Here is an 18,410-nt window from a genome sequence, read left to right on the forward strand (position 1 = left end):
TGGAAACAGTGGCAGACTTTATTTTTGGGGGGCTCCAAAATCACTGCAGATGGTGACTACAGCCATGAAATTAAAAGAGCTTACTCCTTGGAAGGGAAGTTATGACCAACCTATACAGCATATTAAAAAGCAGAGACATTACTTTGCCAACAAAGGTCCATCTAGTCAAGGCTATGGTCTTTCCAGTGGTCATGTATGGATGTGAGACTTGGACTATAAAGAAATCTGAGCACCAAAGAATTGATGCTTTTGAACTGTGGCATTGGAGAAGACTCTTGATAGTGCCTTGGACTGCAAGCAGATCCAACTAGTCCATCCTAAAGGAGATCAGTCCTGAGCATTCATTGGAAGGATTGATGTTGAAGCTGAAACTCCAATACTTTGCCCACCTGATGCGAAGAGTTGACTCATTTGAAAAGACTCTGATGTTGGGAAAGATTAAAGGTGAGAGGAGAAGGGGATGAGAGAGGATGAGATGGTTGGATGGCATCACTGACTCAATGGACATGAGTTTGGGTGAACTCTGGGAGTTGGTGTTGGACAGGGAGGCCAGGCTTGCTGCAGTCCATGGGGGTTGCAAAGAGTAGGACATGACTGAGAGACTGAATTGTACTGAACTGAATCATTGTAAATGCTTCTCTGCAACTGAACTCTACCATGTCTACATGGTGATAACGAGGAGTAAGAGTCTTGACATCACCGTGATCAAGGTCAGGTATATCTCCACAAGTGCACTCCTTCTCTGAAAACTCATAAAAATATGTTTGTTTTTGAAATATTATTTTAAAGTACATATGGATACAAATAAAAGTGTTGATTTACCTTTCAGTATTACTATTTAATACATTACCAATACACACAGGTAAAGTTGTCTATTCTCCATCAACTGAATTTTATGAGAACCCTTCATTAGAAATCTGGGGTTGCAAGCATATTCCACGACCTCATTGTATCCATATTCTTTTTTGTGTATTTCTTTCCCTTTCCTACTGAGAAGTTTAGGAGGTGGAGCACATGATTTTACTTTCTTTACTGTAAAAATATTGTTCAAATAGTGATCACATTGTCTGTTTTACAACTGAAAACTACAGCTAATGCAGAGATTTATATCATTAAATTGTCTTTTATTATATAATTTATTTTAACATTCTTAAACAATGAAAAAAGAATGAAAAAAAGTTTACACAAAACTCATGTTTCTTAATCCTATTACTCATCCTGAACTAGCATATTGAAGCCCATGTCAGCCCAGAAAACATGTTCAATAATCTAGACCATCTAAATAAGCATGCAAACCAATTACTCAGTCTGGGTGTGTAAATTTTAGCAATATTCTTATCCCACAGAAACATTGTGAAACTTTTGAGAAAATATCATTTGAGACAAGCATTTAAACAATATAACTTTGATTCAAATGATTTAATACATATGATTGAACTGACAATAAGCTAATTGAACACGGTTTAGACACATTTGAGGACACTTGAGATAAAATTCATATTATATATACTGTCCAAGATTAATGGTGGAATTGTAGGAAAAAGGAAAACTAACGAGAAGTTTTGACAGTGTCGGTTCCTTATGCGTTTCTGTGGATACTCCACCATACATTTCAAGAAGCACCTGGAGATTAATTTCTTAGATAAGGAAAACTGAATTATCTACTACTCAATACATGTCCTTGGTGGGTATATCTCTGGTTTAAGGCGTTAGATTATAGATGCACTGGAAGTGGACAGAAAATTAAGAGAGGAAAATAAAGAGGTTAATATCTGAAATCCTAACTCTTGTTTCAGCAACTGTCAGATATTTACCTTTACATGTTGGAGGTTTAGGGGACCATCCAAAGTGGTAACACTGAACTGAATCTGCTCTGACCATAATGCAGCCTTGTCTGCAGGAGAATTTCAGCACATCTCCAACCTTAAATCTGTCTTTCCTGGGATAAGCGTCTAAGTATATATCTATTTTGGGAATCCTGCATTCTTCCTATAGAAAAAAAAAACAAATAATTTAGTAAGAATATTTAATCATTGCAAAATAGATATTATTTGTGTTGCGTAATATCGGGCTCTGGGTACTGTATACACAGAAAGACAGCATGTTAATGCCCTTCCTTGAAAATATTGCATATTAGGTTTTATACACCCTCTCACTCATCAGGGACTCTGAGAAATATTAAGTTATTGAGCAGCAACATATATGTCCTAATAATTCATTTGTAAAATCAACTTGTTAATACTGGATGTAATTTTATCACTGACATTTACAAAATGTAATTGTAAAATTTTTGTCTCAAAATGTAAATTCTTTAAGAATTAAAAAAAAAGAATGCTACAATTTAAAAAATACTATTTTAAATAACATAATTGGAAAGGTAGAACACTGAGACACATTTGTATTTGAGTCATAGTAACATTAAAATCACTTAATTTTATCCACAAGTGTATAAATCAATTTGAAACATGATCAAATTGAAACATCAAACAATATGTGTGAACATGTTCAAGGTCACATAGGCTTATTTTAGGTGTCTTCATTACAAATATGTTATATACACATCTTACTTTACCTATAAATGATCTTAAATATTATTATATGTTTAATTATTCTGATTCATTTAAAAAATGTGTAAACTTTACATTAAACGTTTGTAAAATCTATAAAATTTGTGACATTGCTTTATGTGTGTTAGTCACTCAGTCCTGTCTGACTCTTTGTGACCTTATGGAGTGTAGCCAGCCAGGGTCCTCTGTCCATGGAATTATCCAGGCAAGAATACTGGAATGGGTAGCCATTCTTTTCTCCAGGGGATCTTCCTAAACCAGGGATCAAACATGGCTCTCTCACATTGCAGGCAAATTCTTTTCATCTCAGTCACCAAGGATTGCTACATATTATCAAAAATGGCACTATTCTTATTTGGAATCTTCTTATTTTGGTAAGTAATTTGAAAAACTCAAAATTGGAATTTAAGAATTAGAATCTCACCAAAAAGAATGATCATACTATCTAAAAGCCTATACCTTATCATAAAATTATATGTAAGCTAACTAGTTTTAAAAGTAATACCAACAACAACGACAAAAAGAACTCTCAATAAATTTGGTTCAGCTTTAGTTTAACTGTTGAGTTTTGTAGCTTGACTGAGAGGTTACTCTTGATGAGAACCATTGGGATTCCTTTCCTAAAATTCTATTCCAAACTTCCACATAGCAATAATTGTTATGTGACTTTGTTTAGATATTTTTGGCTTATATCGTATAATATTCCTATTTTAGCATATTGTATAAAATGGTGCTTTAACAACAACAGTTTGATCTCTGGTTCTTCTGCCTTTTCTAAAGCCAGCTTGAACATCTGGAAGTTCACAACTCACATGCTATTGAAGATGGTTTGGAGAATTTTGAACATTATTATACTAGCGTGTGAGAAGAGCTCAATTGTGCAGTAGTTTTAACATTCTTTATCATTGCCTTTCTTTAGGATTGGAATGAAAGCTGGCCTTTTCCAGTCCTGTGGCCACTGCTGAGTTTTCCAAATTTGCTAGTATATTGAGTGCAGCATCATCTTTCAGGATTTGAAATAGCTTAACTGGAATTCTGTCACCTCTACTAGCTTTGTTCATAGTGATGCTTCCTAAGGCCCACTTGACTTCACATTCCAGGATGTCTGGCTCTAGGTGAGTGATCATACCATTGTGATTATCTTGGTCATGAAAATCTTTCTTGTACAGTTCTTCTGTGTATTCTTGCCACCTCTTCTTAATATCTTCTACTTCTGTTAGGCCCATACCATTTCTGTCCTTTATTGAACCAATCTTTGCATGAAACTTTCCCTTGGTATCTCTAATTTTCTTCAAGTCATCTCTAGTCTTTCCCATTCTGTTGCTTTCCTCTGTTTCTTTGCATTGATCACTGAGGAAGGCTTTCTTATCTCTCCATGCTATTCTTTGGAACTCTGCATTCAGATGCTTATATCTTTCCTTTTCTCCTTTGCTTTTCACTTCCCTTCTTCTCACAGCTATTCAAAAGGCCTCCTCAGACAGCCATTTTGCTTTTTGTGCATGGTTTTTTTTTTTTTCCCCCTTGGAATGGTCTTGATTTCTGTCTCCTGTACAATGTCATGAACCTCATTCCATAGTTCATCAGGCACTCTCTCTATCAGATCTAGCCCCTTAAATCTATTTCTCACTTCCACTGTATAGTCATAAAGGAGTTGATTTAGGTCATAACTGAATGGTCTAGTGGTTTTTTTCACTTTCTTAAATTTCTATGTCAATTAAAAATTATTTAAAAACAAATTATTTTAAAAGTTTGCTAAAACTTTTTAGGTGAAAGTTGATTATGAACCGAGTCTGTAAATTAACACTCATCTTTACACAGAATGACAATAAATGCAGAAAAATAATAGAACTGATCTTTAAAAATCACCATTTTCTAGACAACAATGAAATAACAGTTTGCAGCCTTGGGTCATAAATAGATTCTACAATTAGTTGAAAAATTTGGAGAAATATTATCTGCAAAAATGTTAACATTTACAGCAAAGATAACTTGTCAACTGTAACAATTTCATTTAAGGGCAAGAAAACCAGTTGTTACCAGCAATTCAGATTTAAATCAATTAGCACCAATGGTGATGGCCATGCTTCTTAGACTAAGGTCACTTGACTTGATGCAGTACAAAGTAATGAGATATCACCTTAAATATTTTAGCTTATCTCTTTTTTAATAATAAAATTTTACTGATATTTATAAATTTAAAATGTTTATAGTTAACTGATTTAAGCTTAATATGCTGTTTAAAATGTATAAATATAAAAATCACCTTTCAGACTGGTGGTGAATGTTTCTAAAATGCTCTGTACCAGCAAAATCAGGAAATCGTTTCTAGACCTAAAGTTCATTACCAAATCGATCTCTAAAATTCATGTTGTGTCACTCTGCATATTTTTTTAGAACATATTTTTGTGTTTCAAAGTTGATATACATTGACAGAAAAATTCAAGAATTCACGTAAGTAAAAAGAAGTTAAACACATTTTATTTATTTTTTTTTTAATTTTTATTTTTACTTTATTTTACTTTACAATACTGTATTGGTTTTGCCATACATTGACATGAATCCACCATGGGTGTACATGCGTTCCCAAACATGAACCCCCTCCCACCTCCCTCCCCATTATTATCTGTGAATTCAGCTCTAGGTGTACTACATATTTTCTTTCATTTTTTGCCAATATACGTCCATAAAAAGTTATTCAGTGTTTAAAGCAAAGTGTCTTATGGGTATGTGTTTATATTTAATGTTGAATTTTTAAATCACTTATATGCCATGTTAGAGTAGTTATGCAATGTGATTCTCATTGTTCTTTATTTGAATTATTATGTGTACTTTGATAAACATCTTGTAAAATATTATGAGATCAAACCAGTCCAGCCTAAAGGAAATCTGTCTTGAATGTTCATTGGGAGGACTGATGCTGAAGCTGAAACTCCAATATATTGGCCACCTTATGTGAAGAGCTGACTCATTTGAAAAAGCTGAGATCCTGGGGAAAAAGCATCAGAAGAAGCTGTGATGCTGGGAAAGATTGAAGGAGGGGGGAGAAGGGGACGGCAGAGGATGAAATGGTTGGATAGCATCACTGACTCAATGGACATGAGTTTGAGTAAACTCCGGGAGTTGCTGATGGACAAGGAGGCCTGGAGTGCTGCAGTGCATGGGGTAGCAAAGAGATGGAAGCAACTGAGTAACTGAACTGAACTGAAAATATTATGTGTTTCATCATTTTTGGTTTATTCATCTATTGATAGATGAGCAAAAGTAAGATAAACTACTGATGTTTAATTACTGACATAAGTATGACATAGTTTGCTTCTATATGTTTGTTAAGTGATATTATCAACATTTTGAATTTTCTCCATTTCTTTCCACACTTTTTTTCCCATGTATGCTAAAACAGAGTTTCAGAAACCCTCAGGAATGGAGAAATCTTTAAGAAAGTTAAGAAACTGATGGATGGAAGGAGACATGGAAGTGATTGAATCTAATTTCTTGCTGTAAATGTTTCATGAACAGGACACATAACATTTTGATATTCTAAGTTTAATGAGGTACTTTTAAGAAGTGATTCATTGGTCTCCCATCATCTCTCAATTACACTGTCCCCATAATATTTAACACAAATCTGATTTATGATTCAAGATGAGTTAAAAAATACTTGATAAAATAAATGGAATTGAATTAATAAGGAGAAATCTGAATACATGTACATGTTCAGATTTACAACTGCATTTAGTCAATGTTTTATCCACATCAAGGATACACCACCTTTCCTTCCCGACAAGTTGTTCAAAATGTATGTTTTGGTGTCGCTAGACGATAACCATGTTGGCACATAAATACAATATTATCCTCTGTTTTGGAGTAAAGATTTGTATCATGTTTCCATCTTAACTGTATGTGATGTTTTTTCACTATTTCTTCTGAAATTACACATGCCTCTAAAGTTAAAAAAAAATAAACATGAACCTTTAGATAATATGCAAATATCTTCTTCAGAATTTCAGGGTTTCAAGAACTTTGGTCCATAAATTCTTCTGCAAATCTTTCCAAACCAATATACTGAAAATATATGACATAAGTATCATCATATTAACAAAATTAATGTTATAAGAATGAGATACTTTGTTTAGTATAATCATTAAATGTTATAATGAAAGATTCATAATGTCAGTTATCATATGGTTTCATAATGTCAGTTACCATATGGTTTCATTACTCGAACATGAAATTTTCTAACTTTCTTTCTATATACAGATATTAATACTTGGTGGTCAAGCACACAACAGAATGGTTGTTATTTAATCCATAAAAATTATATTATAAACAGTTAAACATTATGCTGTGTACAAGGACTATCCCAGGATCCAAGAGAAGTTTAAAACATTTACCTAAGCATTTCGGTGGTTCTGACCACTCTCCATTCTGACATACTATGTTTCTGTTTCCCTGAAGTTCATAGTAGTCCTGACACTGGTACTCAACAAACATTCCTGGAGGATATACCGAATGCAGGAGTGAGGTAATGTCTCCATTGTCTATTGGTGGAGGAGGCCCACATTTTCCTTGAGAGTCTAAAAAAAAATCATGTTTGCTTTATTCAAAGACAACCCCTACAGCTTTAAATAAATAAAATAAAAATGCAGCCTTAATATGTCATATTAAAACTTATGATTTCTGATGACAGAAATGATTTGTAGAAGGAATTTTAATCACCTAATCAGAAATGCACATTTTAAGACCTTATTTTACCACCATGGAAGCACATATAGTACTTTAACAAATATGTCTGCTTGGCAGTGTCCTGATGTTCAACACGTTTTCTTTCAGAGTGTATGCTGGGAAGATGGGTAGTTAAGATAAAAAAATGTTACCCTTTTTTACAACATGTTGGAGTGTCTGTGAAAAGAAATTTTTTGGCTTCCATTTCTGGACAAGAGGAGGTAAAATTATTTTTGCTTATAGAATCTGCTAAGTATTCCTTCTCCCAAATAAAGGTCCTGAACATATTATAAAAAACAAACACAGGTGACTGTGAAACAAGTAGTACGTCAATCTGCTTAGGGACATTTGGATTCAAAGAGTTACACTCAAGAGAGTCTTTCGGGTTTTCATTTTGCCTTCTATATATCCTGAATGGGCCACTGAGACAGCAACCCAGAAATAATACAAGTTGAGAAAGAAAAAAAATCTCAGGAAGCAGTTGATCTCTTTAAGAAAAGGCCCAGAAAAGAGTAGCTAAGACAGTTTTCACAATACTGACTTAGTCTAGAAATATTACACAAAGTGTGCACACTAAGTCCTTGTGTGCACCAGGACCCAGAGGCCCCACAGAGACTAAGCCAGAATTGTGTCTGAGTGTCTCCTGCAGAAGTACGGGTGAGCAGTGCTCTGCTACAGGGGCAGGGGCTCTGGGTGCAGTTGACCTGGGTATTGCATAAGCCCCCTTGGAGGAGGCTAAAATTAACCCCACCACAGAGCCGCCAGAACTTACATAGGACTGCAGAAACAGACTTTTAGAGGGCACAAACAAAACCTTGTGCACAACCGACCCAAGAGATAGAAGCAGTGACCCCACAAGAGACTGACCCAGACTTGCTTATCAGTGTCCAGGAGTCTTCAACAGAGGCATGGGCTAGTGGTGGCCTGCTGCAGGTTTGGCGGCATTGAGTGCAACAGAGCATGCATAAGACCTTTTGAAGGAGGTCACCAGTATCTTTCTTATCTCCACCATAGTTTGGCCACAGTTCAAAAAACAGGGAGGGAACATTGCCGGACCATCCATCAACACAAAATTTGTCAAAAGATTTACTGAGCGTGGCCTCTTCCATCAGACCAAGACCCAGTTTCCCCCTGAGTCAGTCTCTCTCATCAGGAAGCTTCCATAAGCCTCTTATCTTCATCCATCAGAGGGCAGAGAGAATGAAAACCACAATCACAGAAAACTAACCAATCTGATTGCATGGACAACAATCTTGTATAACTCCATATAACTCCAAGAAACTCTGAGCCACTCAAGATGGATGGGTCATGGTGGAGAGTTATGACAAAACGCAGTCCACTGGAGAAGGGAATGGAAAACCACTTCAGTATTTTTGCCTTGAGAACCCCATGAACAGTATGAAAAGGCAAAAGATAGGACACTGAAAGATGAACTCCTCAGGTGGGGAGGTGCCCAATATGTAGGAGATCAGTGGAGAAATAATTCCAGAAAGAATGAAGAGAAGGAGAAAAAGCAAAAACAATACCCAATTGTGGGTGTGACTGGTGGTGGAAGTAAAGTCTGATGCTGTAAAGAGCACTATTGCATAAGGACCTGGAATGTTAGGTCCATGAATCAAGGTAAATCGGAAGTGGTCAAACAGGAGATGGCAAGAATGAACATTAGCATTTTAAAAATCAGCAAACTAAAATGGACTTGAATGGGTGAATTTGACTCAGATGACCAGTATATCTACTACTGTGAGCAAGAATCCCTAAGAAGAAATGGAGTAGCCATGATAGTCAACAAAACAGTCTGAAATGCAATGCTTGGATGTAATCTCAAAAATGACAGAATGATCTCTCTTCATTTCCAAGGCAAACCATTCAGTATCAGAATAATCTAGGACTATGCCCTGAACAGTAACACTGAAGAAGCTGAAATGGAATAGTTCTATGAAGACCTACAAGAACTTCTAGAACTGACACCCAAAAGGGTGTCCCTTTCATTATAGGGGACTGGAATGCAAAAGTGGGAAGTCAAGAGATACATGGAGTAACAGGTAAATTTGGGGTTGGAGTACAAAATGAAGCAGGGCAAAATGTAATAGAGCTTTGCCAAGAGAACACACTGGTCATAGCAAACACCCTCTTCCAACAACACAAGTGAAAACTCTACACATGGATATCACCAAATGTTCAATACCAAAATCAGATAGATTATATTCTTTTCAGCCAAAGACGGAGAAGCTCTATACAGTCAGCAAAACATGACTGGCAGCTGACTGTGGCTCAGATCATGAACTCCTTATTGCCAAATTCATACTTAAATTGAAGAAAGATGTGAAAAACCACTAGACCATTCAGGGATGACCTAAATCAAATCCCTTATGATTATAGAGTGGAAGTGACAAATAGATTCAAGAGTTTAGATCTGATAAGGCAGAAGTTCCTGACTTTGTATAGGAGGCAGGGATCAAAACCATCCCCAATAAAAATAAATTTTAAAAGACAAAATTGTTGCCTCAGTAGCCCTTACAAATAGTTGAGAAAAGAAAAGACTCTAAAGGTAAAAGAGAACAGGAAAGATAAAACGATTTGAATGCATAGTTCCAAAGAACAGCAAGGAGAGATAAGAAAGCCTTCCTCAGAGTTCAATGCAAAGAAACAGAGGAAAACAATAGATTGGGAAAGACTAGAGATCTCTTCAAGAAAATTAGAGATACCTAGGACTTTTCATGCAACAATGGGCACTATAAAGGACAAAAATGGTATGGAACCACCAGAAGTGGGAGATATTAAAAAGAGGTGCCAAGAATACACAGAAGAACTATACAAAAAAGATCTTCATGACCCAGATAACCACACTGGTGTGATCACTCACCTAGAGCCCAACATCTTAGAATACAGAGTCAAGTGGGCCTTAGGAAGCATCACTGAGAACAAAGCTAGTGGAGGTAATGGAATTCCATTTGAGCTATTTCAAATCCTAAAAGATGATGCTCTTTAAGTACTGCACTCAATATGCCAGCAAATTTGGAAAAGTCAGCAGTGACCACAGGTCTGGAAAATGTTAGTTTTCATTCCAATCCCAGAATGTTCAAACTACCATACAATTACATTCATCTCACACATCAGCAAAGTAATGCTCAAGCTTCTCCAAGCTAGGCTTCAACAGCACATGACCAACGAAATTCCTGATGTTCAAGCTGGATTCAGAAAAGGCAGAGGAACCAGAGATCAAATTGCCGACATTCATTGGATCATCGAAAATGCAAGAGAGTTCCACAAAATAATCTACTTCTGCTTTAATGACTACGTCAAAGCCTTTGACTCTGTGGATCACAACGTACTGTGGAAATTAAACAGATGGTAACACCTTACCTGCCTCCTGAGAAATCTGTATGCAGGCCAAGAAGCCACAGTTAGAATCAGACATGGAAGAACAAACTGGTTCCAAATCAGGAAAGGAGCATATCAAGGATGTATACTGCCAGCCTGCTTGCTTAACTTATATGCAGAGTACCTCATGCGAAATTCCAAGCTGGATGAAGGACAAGCTGGAATCAAGACTGTCAGGAGAAATATCAACAAACTCAGATATACAGATGACACCACTCTTATGGCAGAAAATGAAGAAGAACTAAAGAGTCTCCTTATAAAAGTGAAAGAGAAGAGTGAAAATGTTGGCTTAAAAATCAACATTTAGAGAACTAAGGTCATGGCGTCCAGTCTCATCACTTCATAGCAAATAGATGGTAAACAATAGAAACAGTGAGAGACTTTATTTTGGGGAGCTCCAAAATCACTGCAGATGGTGACTGCAGCCATGAAACTAGAAGACATTTGCTCCTTAGGAAAAAGTTATGACCTACCTAGAGAGCATATTGAAGAGCAGAGACATTACTTTGCCAACAAAATTCCATCTAGTGAAAGCTATGGTTTTTCCAGTCATAATGTATGGATGTGAGAGCTGGACTATAAAGAAAGCTGAGCATCGAAAAATTGATGCTTTTGAACTGTGGTGTTGGAGAAGACTCTTGAGAGTCCCTTGGAATGTAAGGAGATCAAACCAGTCAATCCTAAAGGGAATCAGTCCTGAATATTCATTGAAAGGACTGATGCTGAAGCTGAAACTACAGTACTTTGGCCACCTGATGCAAAGGACTGACTCTTTGGAAAAGACCCTGATGCTGGGAAAGATTGAAAGCAGAAGGATAACGGGATGACAGAAGGTGAGATGGTAGGATGGCATCACTGACTTGATGGACATGAGTTTAGTTAAGCTCTGGGAGTTGGTGATGAACAAGGAAGCCTGGTGTGCTGCAGTCCATGGGGTTGCAAAGAGTCAGATACAACTGAGCAAATGAACTGAACTGAACTGAACTGATTTAGTCTAGAAACACACAATGGCAGAAACCTAAGGCCAATTCTTTCCATGCCTTGATCTACAGGGTTCAAGTAAGCAGCCCACATTTCCACCCACATAATAAGAGAATAAGAATACTCTGCCCTTTCTCCTCGTGTCTGAGGAGGCCAGGTGGGAACCTTGGACTTGTACCCTACATGGCAGTAATGGAGGCCTGATTAATGAAGGAGTCCAATAACATCCTTAGTCTCAAGATATAAAAGTGAATATCATTTATTAGACCAAAGACCAGGTAAACATCAAAAGAGAAAAAAATCAATCAACAGAAGACAAAACTGAGATGACATAGATATTGAAATCATTTGATAATGGTTTTTAAAAATCCAGTCCAATTGATAGAACTAGAAAGTTGATTATTAGAAAACCATGTGGTTCAGCAATATATTGCAGATGGCAGAAGGATCAATAAGTTGAATATTAACTAACTTTGAAAATAGACTGAAAAGAAAATGGACATAGCTTCAAGGACCTGTGGGAAGATAACAAAGAACTGTTGAACATGAAGTTGAAAATAAAGAGTAAGAGATTAGAAAAAAAAATAATGGCTGAGTTAATTTTCTGATGGCCTAAATGGAAAGGAAAGCCAAAAGAATGGGGATATGTGTATATGTATAGCTGATTCACTTTGATGTGCAGTGAAACTGACACTATATTGTATAGGAAATACACTCCAAAATTATTATTTTTTAAATAATGGCTGAAAATTTCTCAAATAGGGCATATGACTTAGTGACTAACCAAACACAACTACATATTAAAACTACTCAGTGAATTCCAAATGGGATGGAGCCAAAGAACTTAATGTCAAGATACATCATAATCAGTTCCTGTTGTGTTGTTCAATTACTCATTTGTTTCTGACTCTTTGCAACCCCATGGATTGTAGAAAGCCTGGCTTCCCGGTCCTTCATTAACCCCCTGGAGTTTGCTCAAAGTCATGTCCATTCTGTCGATCATGCCATCCAACCATCTCATCCTCTGATGTCCCTATTCCTGCCCTTAAACTTTGCCAACATCAGGGTCTATTCCAATGAGTCAGCTCTTCTCATCAGGTGGCCAAAATACTGGAGTTTCAACTTCAGCATCAGTCTTTCCAATGAATATTCAGGACTGATTTCCTTTAGGATTGACTGGCTTGATCTCTTTGCAGGATAAGGGACTCCCAAGAGTATTCTCCAGCACCACAGTTCAAAGAAGTCAATTCTTTGGTACTCAGCCTTCTTTGTGGTCAAACACTCACATCCATACATGACTGCTTGAAAAACCATATCGTTGACAATAAGAACATTTGTTAGTAAAGGGATGTCTCTCTTTCTTAACATGCTGTCGAGGTTTTCATAGCTTTTCTTCCAAGGAGCAAGTGTCTTTTAATTTTATGGCTGCAATCACCATCTACAGTGATTGTGAAGCTGAAAAGAATGAAGTCTGTCACTGTTTCCAAGTACTTTCTTTCTTGGGAATTGGCGAGGATTGACCTTTTCCACTCCTGTGACCACTTCTGGGTTTCCAAAATTTGCTGATGTAATGAGTGTAGCACTTTAGTATTATCATCTTGTAGGATTTGAAATAACTCTGCTGGAACTCAGCTAGTAACCTACCTTTAAATATCATACATAGTTACAGGTGCCCACATCTATATCAGACTTTGTGATCAGGCCCCAGCTGCTTATTCCATATCTCAAAGTGGAATTTCTTGGGCTGTTAAATGTAACTATGGTATCTTTTACACACTTATTCTTCAGAAAACAACTGACTGTCTTAGTGTTTAAGACAGGAAATGTCCTATGATTCCAACTGCTCAAATCTAGTCAACACTGTCATACAATAAACATGTTAGATTACATATTAAGACCACAAAAGAACTGGATTTTCAGCACCATTTTTTTTTCTTGCATCTAAAAATTGTTCCAGAAAAGCTACTTCATCCTAATTTAGTATCAATATATTTTGTTCTCAATATATTCTCTAAATTGGGTGGACAGGGTGAGTAAGATACGCTACCTTTGCACTGAGGTGTTTTTGTCCAAGTTCCATTTAAACACAGGACATCTATCTCCCCAAAGAGGTCATAATTTGCAATGCATTCATAATGTGCTCTCTCACCACTTTGATATCTAGACTTCTGATTTTGTATAATAGCATTTTCCACTTGAGGTGGATTCACACAGGAAACATCTGAATAGAAAGGTAAAAAAAGTATCTCTAATATAATGGTTATCATGAACAGCAAGGAGGAAATAGAATGTCAAATATATTCCATGGTTGTTTTGATTCAACAGTTAATCTGTCGTGAAAGACTGCTAATTGACATCAGTTTATATGTAAAGTTAAGTCAAAGGAAATAAAACAATATTTTTCAGCATGAATTAGACTTCTGTATCTTAAATCTCTCCCCTATACTTCACTAGAAAAGTGATACACAATTTTTAAGGCACTGAAAAAAAAGTTTTCCTGGAAATCTCTTTTTGAGGTTAGTAAAATAAAAATTATAAAGTATATAAATTCAAAATGAACTTATAAATCATAAGGAAAACATAATAAAATATCACTTGACATCAAGATTTGGTTTACATTCCTCCTGTTTATGAGGTATAACTTTAGGGCCTTTCAGAAAATAAACACAGGAGGTTCTTCTTTAAACACTTGATCAAGAATTAACACACTTTGAAGAATACTATAGTTGCAGGGAGAAGATGATTAATTAAAGATTTAAACAGAAGATCTGGAAAAATAATAGAAAAATACAGTGTAAATTTAAAAAAAAACTATAATGATATTTTGGGGCAAATGCTAAGGACACCACCATCAATCATGTGCATTCCTCATTGTGATTCAGGGAATTAAGAGGCTGTAACTGCAAGAGGCTGTAGCCATGGGTCATAAACTGAAATATACACAGAATTCCTTGGGAATCATCAAAACATTGTCCGAGTTGCAGCCCCAGAGGTTTAGATTCAACAAGTCTGAGTGAGCCTGTGAATCTGCTTGAATATCTAACAGTTTACAGAATGTGCTGAGAATGCTCTGCCAGGACTGTGCTTTGAGAACTATTGGACTACAACACCAAACACTGGGAACACAAGTCCATCCCTTGTTATGTTCAGGCACAAACTGGTTTTGACCTGGCCTAAAAGTAATCTATGTCCATTTAATGATAGTGGAGGCAATTTTCTACATTATATTACTTCAGATACTTATATAAATTTTAAAATTTTACCAAAGTACCTCTACATGCTGGCTTTCCTATTCATTTGCTCTTAATACACTGTATAATATTGGATCCATCCAACTGATAATATGATATACACTTAAAAGCCACTTGTTCTTCTGACTTATAGAAATCCTTCTCCTGATCTATAAGTACAGCACCATCAAAGGTGGGCAAGTTAACACAATTTGGGCCTGAAATAATATGCATTTGTTTAGTACATCTTTAAAGATTCATAGCCACCACTGATTATATTCCAGAAAATAAATAGTTATATATCAAACCAATGAATATTTACAGTATTTCTCTTATACCAAGAGACAAGTGTCAGAAATCTTTATTTAGTCACATTGACTGTCTCTGTATAATCAAAAATACAACGTGGGAATGGTGACATTCTAAGAGGTAGAGCTGCTTACTTCTCAAATTTAAATTTTCTTCACCCATGACAACCCATCTAAATAATGAATGTTTCTATTTTTGCCTTTATCAAAATATTTTACCTTGAGTTATGTTAAATATCTTAGAAAATTGCATATTACAAAGAAATGATTGATAAATTAACAGCAAATTGGGTCGTGATAAGAGCAGAGTTCAGCCATAGTACAGGAACAGAGACCTGAAATCTGTGATGTATATCAGAGGATGTTCAAACTGCACTTTAAATGATGTGAAACTGAGATAATTTAGTTAGTGTTATCAAATTGCGAACCTCCATTGGATCACAGAAAAAGCAAGAGAATTCCAGATAAACATCTACTTCTGCTTCATTGACTATGCTAACGCCCTTGATTGTGTGGATCACAACAAACTGTGGAAAATTCTTGAAGAAATGGGAATACCAGACCACCTTACCTTCCTCCTGAGAAAACTCTATGAGAGTGAAGAAGTATCAGTTAGATCTGTACACGGACAATTGACTGGCTCAAAATTGGAAAAAGAGTACTTTAAGAGCGTATATTGTCATCCTGCTTATTTAACTTATATGCAGAATACATCATGTAAAATGCCTGGCTGGATAAAGCTCAAGCTGGCATCAAGATTGCCAGGAGAAATACAAATAACCTCAGCTATGCCTCAGATGACACCACCTTAAGGGCAGAAAGTAAAGAGGAACTAAAGGGGCTATTGGTGAAAGTGAAAGAAGAGACTGAAAATGCTAGCTTAGAACTCAGCATTCAAAAAATGGAGGTCATGGCATCTGGTCCCATCACTGCATGGCAAATAGATGGGGAAAAAATGAAAACAGTGACAGACTTCATTTTCTTGGGCTCTAAAATCACTGCAGTTTTTGACTGCAGTCATGAAATTAAAAGACGCTTGCTCCTTGGAAGAAAAGCTATGACAAACCTCGAGAGCATGTTAAAAAGCAGAGCCATCGCTTTGCCAACAAAAGTCCATCTAGTCAAAGCTATGGCTTTTCCAGTAGTCATGTACGAATTTGAGAGTTGGACAATAATGAAGCCTGAGTGCCAAAGAATTGATACTTTTGAACTGTGGTGCTGGAGAAGAGTCTTGAGAGTCCCTTGCACTGCAAGATCAAAGCAGTCAATCCTAAAAGATATCGACCTTGAATATTCATTGGAAGGACTGATGCTGAAGCTGAAGCTCCAATACTTGGGTCACCTGATAAGGGAAGTCACCTGATACAAAGAGCCAACTCACTGGAAAAGACCCTAATGCTGGGAAAGATTGAGGTTAGGAGGAGAAGGGGACTGCAAAGGATGAGATGGTTGAATGGCATCACCAGCTCAATGGACATGAGTTTAAGCAAACTCCCGGAGACAGTGAAGGACAGGGAGGCCTGGCTTGCTACAGTCCATGGGGTCGCAAAGAGTCAGAAATGACTGAATACTTAACTGCAACAACAAATCAAACTTTCCCTGGTAGTTCAGATGGTAAAGAGTCTGCCTACAATGCAGGAGAACTGGGTTCGATCCTTGGGTCTGGAAGATCCCCTGGAGATGGAAATGGCAACCCACTCCATTATTCATGCCTGGAGAATTCCATGGACCAAGGAACTTGGTAGGCTACAGTCCATGGGGTCACAAAGAGTCGGACACGACTGAGAGACTTCACTTTATTATTTCTAGGTTTATTAATTTTCTACCAGAGTTTAGAACTTTCCATAGATATCTTGTTAAATTCTAGAATTACTGTTTAGTTTCATATTTGTGCCATTTAAGCTTTGAATTAAAAGATATTTGTCAGCTTAAGAATAAAAGGGAAAACATTATGCTTATGCAATCTTGTGGATGAGACCATTCCCCTCCTAAACATCTTATAGATGCAGGTCCATCAGTTCCAAACCCTTCATCACATTTGTAAGTAACTTCTTCTCCATATTGGTAACTGTTTTTCTTGTGAGATACAACACCATTCAGAAGATAAGGTGGAAGTCCACAAGGAAGTCCTGGGAAGAAATGAAAAAAATTGATTTCAAGTTTTGCTAACTTTGAAATTTAACTTGATGTACTGGTCAACATATTTGGTAATTTTACTTGAAAACAATAAATCATTATACAGGAACCTCCATGATATGGGAGGAACGTGCACAAATTTTTCCTAAAATTACCATTCTGATGTGTGTCCACTTGAGCAAGAACTTGAAACAGAAATTATCAATATATGAAAGAAACCATCAGTGCTTCTCTAACCAGTCATGAGTAATAAAAGAAAAACACACTGAGACTCCACACATCATCTCAGGAAAAGTACTATATATTGTAAGAAATTAAAAGGGACATTTTAGGGAAGACATAGGACATATTTTTGTAACTTGAATAGATAGGAATATAAATATGTTTACTAATATGAATAGTTAGGTTTAATTTCAGTGCACATCCAGTGTTAATACAAAATAATTGCCAGATTTAAAAGTGATTCTATATAGAAGAAATGAATTTTTTAATTAGAAAAATGATTAATTTTATATGTCTAATTTTAACATATGAATATATACATTTTATTTTCATACATAAATGGCCTATAAATAGATGTTACTTGATGTATTTAGAAATCTAAAGGATCAAGTCTCATGACTTGGATGACAATTGATTAGTTTAATGAATGGTAATGAAAATAGATTTTGGTTTGCCTAGTGTCCTCACCTACACACTGAGGTGGAGAGCTCCACTTTCCCATGTGGCATATTATCACATTATTTTTAGATATCTCGAAGCCTTCTTCACAAGTACAACTTAACTTCATGCCATGTGCATACAGCCTTCTTCATATATTTCTCTCCTTTCTTCTGCAGAGCTAGATGAGTTAATGGTTCCATGGTCTATTTGAGGTGGTTGAGAACATCCAATTTTTTCTATATGAAGTACAGAGGTCAAAGAGTAAAGTATAAATATAATCTTTAAATTAAAAATATTAATACAATCAAATATTACTTTGGATTTTAAAATAAGAATTAAAAAGAATACCTGGAACAAGTTAAAGGATTTTAAAACTGACAGATATTTGAAACTTGCAAGCTATTTGTCTCCATAAACACTAT

At 36.1% G+C, this 18,410-nt stretch overlaps 1 pseudogene; it reads right to left on the reverse strand.

Annotated features, from left to right (window-relative positions):
• Nucleotides 1–6,311: 6,311 nt before the first annotated feature.
• Nucleotides 6,312–18,047, reverse strand: LOC114117320 (complement factor H-like; annotated as a pseudogene).
• Nucleotides 18,048–18,410: the final 363 nt, after the last annotated feature.

This window comes from Ovis aries, chromosome 12, assembly GCF_016772045.2.
Source record: "Ovis aries strain OAR_USU_Benz2616 breed Rambouillet chromosome 12, ARS-UI_Ramb_v3.0, whole genome shotgun sequence".
Classification (NCBI taxonomy): Eukaryota; Metazoa; Chordata; class Mammalia; order Artiodactyla; family Bovidae; genus Ovis; species Ovis aries.